At 40.0% G+C, this 10094-nt stretch overlaps 1 pseudogene; it reads right to left on the minus strand.

Annotated features, from left to right (window-relative positions):
* Window positions 1-8747: 8747 nt before the first annotated feature.
* Window positions 8748-10094, minus strand: part of LOC101659872 — an 11446-nt pseudogene continuing 10099 nt past the window's right edge.

Raw genomic sequence — 10094 nt, forward strand, 5'->3', positions numbered from 1 at the left:
ATTTCACCCTCATCCCATTGGATCAGAGAGCTCCTGTCTAGCCTTCCCTCAGCTTTTGGCAATGTTAACACTTTACTTAGCCTTAGTAGGATAATCAAAACCAGAGAATTAGCATGGGTAGAATACACTAACTGAATGACAGACCTTGCTCAAGTTGTCCCTATTTCCTTGCTCTTGTGTCCAGGATCAAATTCAGGATTCCCCATTGAATTTGATTGTAATATCGTCTTAGCCAATTGTAACAATCCCTCAGCTTTTTGCGACCTTGGGGCTTTTTGTGCATACTGTTCAGCTACCTTGTTGAATGTGCACAATTTATGTTTTCTCAGGGTTACACTGAGGTTATACATTTTTGGCAAGAATCTCATAGGAGTGATATTTCGTTCTGCTCACTGCATCCTATTCAGAGGTTGGATACATAGGATGCCTGTGTCTTATTACTAATGAGGTTAACCTTTATTATCAAAGGCATATTTCTAGCAACACAATGTGGAACCAAAGTACCACACACATTGAATGTTTCAGGAAAGATGAAGTCCTATCCTTGTATTGACAAGCCAAGTTAATCCATAAGATGACATCCGTCAGATGGACTTGTTCTCTAGCAGACTGTCCCTGGCTGGGGTGTGGGCAGTGTGGAGCCCTTGGCCCTTGCTCAGGGGTATATATTGGTGAGATTGAGGCTAAAAAATGCGGCTGGATTTCAAGGAGTCACTGATTCTGGCTTCATTAATTAATTTTATGTTCTAAATTAGTATTTTCCAAAAGTTCTTTATTATGACTCATAATTATAACAACCTTACAAAAATGATAAAAATAACATACTATTTACATAGCCAGGAAGGGGATTAGGGCCTTAGTGGTCGAATTATTATTAGTTTTTTTAAACAATATACCTTATATACTCCCATTACTCATCTGTTGGTGGAAGCTTGTGTGTTGCTATGATGCTGACTGAACAAGTTTCAACAGATCTTCTAAACTAGGAACAAAGGACGCCATACGCTTCAGAATATCTACCAATGAAAACTGAACTGGTCCCAATGGCAAGATGTAATATTGATCATAGGGCTGGCACAGGATCTGGCAATGTTCAATTCCATTTTTCATGAGGTCTCCATGAGCCAGGGGCTAATGTGATGGCAGTTAACAACTTAAGTAGCAATGTGCTAAATGTTTTACATCCACTTTTCTTTTCCACTTAATTTTTTTGCATTAAATTTATAAGGCAGGCTCTGCTTTGAGCTTACATTTTTCAGAGGAAGAAATTAAAATATGATGAAAGCAAGAAACTTGCCGAATGTGTCACACAGCTAAGAAGGAGCAGGTACAGGATTCAAGTCCAAGCCACTCAGTCTACGTTGGGTCCTTCATTACATACTCTGCTGCCTCTCACCAGTTGTTAAGAACATTGGAGTAATCCATTTAATGAAAATTTGCAGCACACACACACACACACACACACACAGTCAAATAAGAGAGACAACGTTGTTCCAAGCAGAATTTATCTCCAGGATGTGTTGCTCTAGGTTGCTCTGGATTGTGTGCAAACAGTTAATGTGTTTAATTGCCAACCAAAAGTTTGGCAATTGAAGTATGCCCAGAGGTAGCTTGGAAGAAAGGCTCGATAATCTACTGGTGAAGAAAATCAGCCATTGGCTTTCCTGAACCTTATGGAGCAGTGTTTTCTTGATACACATAGGAATCAGCATAATTAATTTGTTGACAATTAGTTTTCTGGTGATGCTTTGAGATTTTATCTTGTCTTCTTCTAGGCAGTGCCTACGCTGATTTAATGATGCTAAGAAGAGTGGCCAAACACTGCTCCCAGTCAGCTTAGTACTTAGAACAGGAGAACAGTGCTTAGGTCAGATCAACGGAAGGGAAGACTTGCGACGAGGACTGTGGCAGTTGGCTGTGCTGCAGACATGTCTGAGAACTCTGAAATGATGATGCATACTAGTGTGAAATTCCCAAATAAGAACAAAAGTTCTCACATTCACAGTTCGCTACAGGGAAGAGACAGTCACCTTCACTTGTGTTTGGCAGAAACTCAAAGGCAATGCAGTGGCTTGGGAAGAGCTTTCTATTGGAAAGAAAGAAAGGCTTCGTGTAAGCCCTGTGGATTACACGGCAGTGGGGCCTCCTTTGTGACTGAGTAAGGAGACGGGTTTTGTTTTCTCTAGTTGATCCTAATTTGGAAGTGGGAATTGAAATGAAAAAAAGTACTCAATGGTTAAATTAAGTCTTGGGAATTGGCCTCAAGAGTACAGGGATTGCTACATGGATGTGGACAGTTGTTTGACTTCCAGTGCTGTGTGCTGTAAAGTTCTATTTTTACATATGGTCTGGAAGTACATTTGTTTGTTCATTCAGTCTCTCACTGGCATGTGGAATGTGAGTTGCACATTCGTTTTACCTATATGTTTGGGGGATGAATAATTCAATGATTTGCCACTCTTTTTGACTAATAAGAAAGATGCACCTTGATGGAGAGCACAAGAGAATGAGCTAAGAGTATAAACATTTAAAACTATTGATAGTAGCTTTTTAGTCAACTTTTAGTTAATTCCACAGCTGTACAGAAGGGAACTGCAATATAGAATGTTCTAGGCTGTGGTCTTTTGGAAGCAAACCGCTAGACCTTACTTCTACTTCTGAATGCTTCTGGGTGTATTTCAGCTAGTATTCTACCACTTAGCCATTTCTTTTATACTCTAGAGGCAATAAAAAGATCAGGGTATTTTTAGGACAGTGTCATGCTTTTACCTTTGTCAAAATCCATAGCACTGTGTAGTCCAAAAAGTGAACTCTTGTAATTTATAAACTCTAGTTAATAATAAAGAACCAATATATAAATGCATCAATTATAACAAATATATTACATGAATAAAGATGCTAATAATAGGAACTTTATGTATTTATGCATAGTTTTCTGTAGACCTAACACAAACTATTTTTAACAAATATTTTAAAAATTCCAAACTTCATAAAGTCTTTATAGTTAATTTGCATTTTTCTAGAAGATGACAACCCAAATGAAAATTCCTAAGTCCTTTGTGATGTGAGACCCATACAGGAAGAATCCAGGAGAATGTGATTTTGGCTACTATCACCTCTGATCCCGTGGAGTTGAGTCCTGCCTACAAAATGTTAGGCCTTCTCTGGGGGGGGTGCATGATCCCAATGTGCAAAGAAGTCACATTGCCAACCTGACTAGACACTTGTGAGCAGTGAGGAGTTTGCTTCTCAAGGGAGCAATGTTGTATGAACTGCTTTGGAGAAATGTGACCATAGGGAATTGACTTTGAGAAAGAACTTGAGAGAGAGAGGAAAGTAGAGGAGAGGGCGGGGGAAAGCTCCTGTCCTTCCATGGTGCACAAGAAGAAAGAGAGCCAAGACTTTGTTTTTCATAATACCCATAACAGGAACCTTAATTGGAAAAAATGCCTTTCTGCCGAAATGCTGAGGGTAGGGAAGTCCAACTATAGGAAAATTGGTTCACTCAGGGATGTAGGAACTGCAGCCTGAGCAGCCTGGCTCTCATTGGGAAGCTCCAAGTTCAGGGCAACAAAAGAGGCCATGCTCTATTAAAATAAGCAATCCCATAGGTTCTTTGTGGTGATCACTGTTGTAGGCAGAGCAATGCATTTACGGACAAGTGCAAGTAAAATTTCTGTTTTACCTGTAGGTACCTTAGAAGCAAGGATGGCAAATCTTCACCTTGCTGCCTTTGTATGTTTCATACGAAAGACCAATCTCTAGAAACTATCCACTGTGATTGAGTTGACTTAGACTCACAGTGACTGTACGGGATTGCTCTATAGGGCTTTCAAGGTTGTAGATCTTCACTGAAGTAGACTTTCCTTTCTCCCTCCAGGATGTAGGCTGGTAGAATCATATTGATGACCATTTGGTTAGCAGCCAAAAGCTTAATCCACTGCACCACTCCATTCATTGCCATTGAGTTTCCAACTCTTAGTGACCCTAAAAGACAGAGTAGAACTGCTCCTTTGGGTTTCCAAGGCTATACATCATTATGGGAGCCTCCTCTTTCTCCTGTGGAACCACTGCTAGAGTGTAACTGCTGAACCTCTAGTTAGTAGCCCAATTCACAATCACTGCACCCAATAGGCTCCTTACAGCCCCACTAAGGCTTCCTAACCTCTCTAAAGCATGCCAAAGTTGACAGAGTCAGAGAATGTGAGGGAAGTCCTCTGAGATGAATCACAAAGACAGCACAGGATCAACAGTTTTCTTTCTGTTATTCAAAAGGTGGTGGACTCCAAGGTATCTAACAACATCCAGAAAGGTGTGTTAATCACAGGACTCCATGGTTGCTTCTGGAGACTTTGAACTACCAAAGAGTCTCAAACCACATCTTTGAGGTAGAAGTCTTGTCTGCCCCAGCTGTGCAGCATGAATCTGACCAGTAAATCCATAGGAATGGAGGCCACTTTTGGATCCAATATCACTCTCACTGACCCACAGTTTCTCCTGATGGTGGGAGGGATTTGAAAGGGCCAGCATCCCCACTTGCTCTTCAATTCACCCACCCTCATAACTGGTGATCTCACCCTGGCTTTCTGCGTTAACTGCCATGTATAATCTGCCAGTTCGCAAATGTATCTCTTTAGCCGGAGTTTTTACTCTGAACTCCAGACTAATGTCTCATAGACATCTTCTGCAGGACACATCAAACTGAGCTCCTGATGTCCTTCTCGCCCTCCACACTTAATCTTCTCCATCCGAGTCACCCTCCTCATCTACGGTTTTGGCACCTCTGTATCTCCAGCTGCTAGCACCCAACACTATTATCCTTGTTTCTTCTCTTGCACTCACCTTAGCCAATCACATCAGCTCTACTTCCAAACCATATCCCATCACTTTTTACCACTGTCAGTGCTACCCGCTGCCCCACTCACTGGGTGTCATGGTAGCCTCCCAGCTTCTAGATTCCTCTCTTTGCATCAGCTGCATTCCTCTGTCTACTGGCTACACAGCAGCCAGCTACATCCTTCATTTCTTTCATAAGTTTACTTGAAGTTAAGGGGACTGTATTGGACTCCTTGGGTGGTACAAAAGGTAAAGGATCCCACTACTAGCCGAAAAATTGGCGGTCTGAACATACTCAGAGATATCTCAGAACACATGCTGATGATCTGCTTCTGAAAAGCCACAGCAACAATCAGCAAGGGAATGACATGCTATAGGTGGTCTGTGCCTTTGTCAGGTAATACAGGGTGTTTCAGATAAACAACAAAGACATTTTTAGTATAAGGGTATAACTAAAAAAATGAAGGAAGTTTTCATTTTCCTGTGTTCTGATACTAGTGAAGACAAAAAAAGAACAATTTACCCCTCTCTATGTTGTGCATTCAATACTTCTCCCACACAGACATATATTGGTTCTGTATGTGTTCAATTTAGCATCACTTATGTTATATATTATCATGGTATAAATTAATTTAAGAATACTCATTGTGCTATTTTTATGATAATAAACCTGCTTCTTTTTATGACTGTAATTATACTTCAACTTTTTTATTGTGGTAAAAATATACAACAAAAAGATTATCAATGTAATTATTTTTTACATGTATAATTCAGTGACATTAACACATTGCATTTTTTACCTCACATGATACATATTATGTACGATCATAATTATTGCCCCAGTGGAATTCTTTACAAACAGTAATTTTAAAATTTTATATCAGACATTAAATTCTTAGTTGCACATAAACATGCATATCACCTCCAGGATCATTATTTAACAAGCAAGCTACTACAAATCAGTCATCCACTTGGGTCATGCATTTCTTCTTACTCAGGGTTTGTGTTAGTCCGGGTTGACTAGAGAAACAAATCCAGAGACACTCATATGTGTATAAGAGAACACTTTATATCAAAGAGTAGTTATACATTAAGTAAACATCCCAGCCCAGCCCAGATCAAGTCCATAAGTTCAATATTAGCCTATAAATCTGGTATTACCCATGAATTCCTCTTCAGACTCACACAACACATGCAATGATGCTAAATAACAGAAGATCACAGGTCACTGGGTGATAAGTCCTGTGGATACAATGCCAGTAGACACATCTCCAAGGCTCTGGCTGCATCAGTATCACTCCATGTGGCTTGTTAACAGGAAGGCATAGCAGAGAGAGAGAGTTCCCAGAATCCTCATGAGAAGGCCATGCCCACAAGGTGGGATCAATCAGGCCATGACCCAATTGACAAGCTAGATTCCATCCCTTCCTTCTTTTATCAAGTTGACATTAAATTGTGTAACTACTACAGGGCTCATGAATTGTGGACTTTCTAGCTTGACAATGCGAGTGTATCTCCACTTATTCTCTTTAAATAAGACATCTCAATGGACCAGTGGCTCTTCATTCAATGACCAGACACAACTACGGTTTCATTTTGTCACTTATCATTTTCAGTTGTTGGGAAGATGCAATCCAGCTCCTGTAATAAAGGCCTTACCATAATAAAGTTGCTTTTAACTGGTCTTGAGATGAATATTATTTACCAAGTTCATTCAACCCCAAGGTATTATTTAGTTAGTGCTTGCCACATTAGAATTTTTGTACCTAAAACATAAACCTGTACACGGGTAAACACAAATAAACCAAATAATGACATAAATGAATAATGGTTAAGCTTAATCCCTCAGCATATCTTTCCCCACTGATTAACTTCAAATTCATTTTCTAAGTACTATTGATCTTGAATAAGCCCCAAATCAAGACCATATTTATCAATAAGGTATATCTAAAGCTTTCACTACTCATCTATCAGTTTGTCGTACTGTGAGGCTTGTGTGTTACTGTGATACTGGGAGTTGTATCACCAGTATTTCTAATTCTGTAGGGTCATCTATGGTGGATGCTCAGGCACGCTTGGCTCAGCAGAGCTCCCAGACAAGACATATTAGTAAGACACTGACTGACTGACTGACTGACTGACTGACTGACTGACTGACTGACTCACTGACTCACTCACTCACTCACTCACTCACTGCCGCAGAGTCAATTCAGACTCATAGGAACCCTGCAAGACAGAGTGGAAATGCCCCCTGTAACTCAGGAGTAGAAAGTCTTCTCTTTCTTCAGGGGAATGGCTGGTGGTTTGGACTTGCTCACCTTGCTGTTAGCAGTCCAATGTGTAACCATTACCCCACTAGGGCTCCTGATACTAGGAAGAAGGACTTGGCTATTCACTTCTGGGGGCTAAAAAATTGGACCCTTAAAACTTTTTGAATAGCAGAGGAAGATTGTCTGGCAGCGCTGGAAGCTGAGCCCTTCAGGTTGGAAAGCATTTAAAACACGCCTTTAATGATGGAGGCTGAGCAAAGTTGTGCAGGAACCTTCATTGCGGCTGTTGCATAATTCAAAATTAGAAGAAACATTCACTAATAATCAGAACATGGCATGTACAAAGTGTGACTCTAAAACCAATAGAAGTCATCAACAAGGAAGGGAATGCATAAAACTCCAGTGATGGGAGCCTGGTGGTGTAGTGGGTTAGGCTTTGGGTTGTTGATATCCAGGTTAACAGTTTGAAACCACAAGCTGTTGTGGGGAGAAAGATGAGGTTTTTCTACTCCCAGAAAGAATGACAGGTATTATTTAGTTAGTGCTTGCGAGATAAGATGTGGGAGGACATCAAGGACTTTATACACCAAGAAACCAATAGATTATTCAAAAAACAAGAGAAAAGAGCAGACCAAAATGGATGTCAGAAAAGACTGAAATTTGATTTTGAGTGTGAAGTAGCTAAAGGTAAAGGAAGGAAAACGGAAGTAAAAGAAGTGAACAGAAGATTTCAAAAAGTGGCATGAGCAGACAAAGCAAATTAGTATTATAATGAAATGGGCAAAGATCTGATATTAGAAAACCAAAAGAGAAATCATGTTCAGTCTTTCTCAAGTTGAAAGAATAGAAGAAAAAAATAAAGGCCCAAGTTGTAATACTGAAGATTGTGGTGGGCATAACACTGAACGCACAGGAAGCTTCAAGCGAAGCTGGAAAGACTACACACAGTCACTGCACCACAAACAGTTGGTCAATGTTCAACAATCCCAGGAGGTCGTGTATGATCAAGAACTGACACTATTGAAGGAAGTCCAAGCTGCAGGGAAGGTATTGGCCCCCCAAAAGAGAAGCTCTAGGAACGGTAGGAATAGTCATTGAAAGGTCCTACAGGTGCACACTTAGAGTTTTGGAAGACAGCCACCTTGACCTACTACTGGAAGCGATCTACATTTGTGCCCTCTCCATAGAAAAGTGATCCAGCATCATGCGCAAATTATTGAACAGGAATTTTATTAACATCACATGCAAATAAAATTTTGATGTACATAGTTAAAAAATAGTCTCAGCATTACATAGACAGGGAACTGCCAGAAATTCAAGCTTGGATTAAAAGAGAATGTGGCATAGTAATTTACTACGGAGGTCTTGGCTGAAACAGAGAATACTCAGATTCATTTACTTGTGTTTAATTGACCATCAAAAGCACTCAACTGTGTGAGTCATAACAAACTATGCCTAACATTGGGAAATATTGAAATTCCATAACAGTTCGTTGTTATCATGGAAACCTGTACTTATACTAAGAGATAGTTGTTTGAACAGAACAAGTGGGTTCTGAGCTATTTAAAATCAGGAAAAGTGTGTGTTGGGGTTATATCTTTTCACCAGTCTTTTTTTTTTTTGGGGGGGGTTCTTTATTACCTAGTATTCAGCTAGTTGTAGTTTTATGCGTTCAGTAATTTTCACTTTTCTTTCCATTTCAGTTCCATTTTTGCAACTTCACCAGCATATTTATTGTGTTTTGTTTTCACATCCTGCTAGAATTGTTTGGTTTTTTATACTTTTCTGTTTTGTCATTTCTTTGGTTATTTCACAGACTTGTCCTTTTGTTATAATGTTCAAATCATTCTCCGCTGCCAATGGTAGTGAGTAGCTTACATCGATAGTAGAAGTAGTTGGGTCTGTGTTTTTTGAGGCATCATTACTTTCTGCTTGCTCCCAAATTTCCTGGTGAACACACCTGAATTATTGGGGGGTTTGTCTAAGAGTTTATTTATATGTTTTTGCAGCCTCTGGCATTCCTTGAATTTGCCTTCATAATGTCCTGTTCTCTGAAGGCAGAGTTTCAGATCTTCCACCTCTCTTCTCAACTCGTGCTCTGGCGTATCACCCTTTCCCTGACCTTTTCCACAGCATTCAGTCTAAGTTCTGCCACTGCATCTGCCAACTGCCTTTCTCATTTTCCAACCGTGCAGTATGTAGACCTGTCATCCCCTGATCGCATAAATTTGCAGCATCGCGAAGCTCTTCGGCCAGAGAGAGCTTCTTCTTTCCAAGTTGCCTGAACCTGTTGCTCTGCTTTGCGGAGTTGTTTCTTTAAGAAATCTCTCTTCCTTACTTGAAGTCAGCAAAAAGGCCCTTGGACGAGTTTCCTTTTCAGCCATACAGAACTGCAGTCTGCCAATCTCTTCTTTGAAATGAGTGATCACATTGGTGTTGTTGTTGTTCCCATCTAAATTCTCTGAAGTCTGGGGCTCGGACACAAGCTCAGCATTCTCTGCTTCCATGTTCTTCCGATGTACCCTGGACATTTTCTTCTCATCCTTTGCTGTCTTCAAGGGATTTTTCAAGTTGTTCTCTTTCATGTTGTTCCTTCCTGAGGTTGTTTTTCAAGCCATTTAATTCTGTTTCTTTTTCAGTTGCGTTGTGTGTCTCTCACACAGTATCTTCTTCAAGTTGGAGAGCTTTGGATGTAGCATCACTGTATCTTTTTTCAACTCTCCATTTCCTTTTGGTAACATTTGTGACTCTTCAATAAGACCCCTTTGCCATGCTTGCAGTTGGTCACATTCTTCTTTCTCGTGATTAAGTTTACTTTCTAGTCTTCCAATTTGTTCTTGAAGTTGGGTTGTTTTTCTAGTTTTTCCCCCCTCCAGAAGGGCAAGTAACATGAACAGTTCTTCTTTTTATTATGTGGTTTTTAAATTTTTTTGTGGTTGCCACCAAGATGTCGGAATTTTTCATCTTTCATAGTAAGCAATTCTTCTT

This window comes from Echinops telfairi, unplaced genomic scaffold (genome assembly GCF_000313985.2).
Source record: "Echinops telfairi isolate 266 unplaced genomic scaffold, ASM31398v2 ScPeMD7_7469;HRSCAF=8507_0, whole genome shotgun sequence".
In the NCBI taxonomy this organism is placed as follows: domain Eukaryota; kingdom Metazoa; phylum Chordata; class Mammalia; order Afrosoricida; family Tenrecidae; genus Echinops; species Echinops telfairi.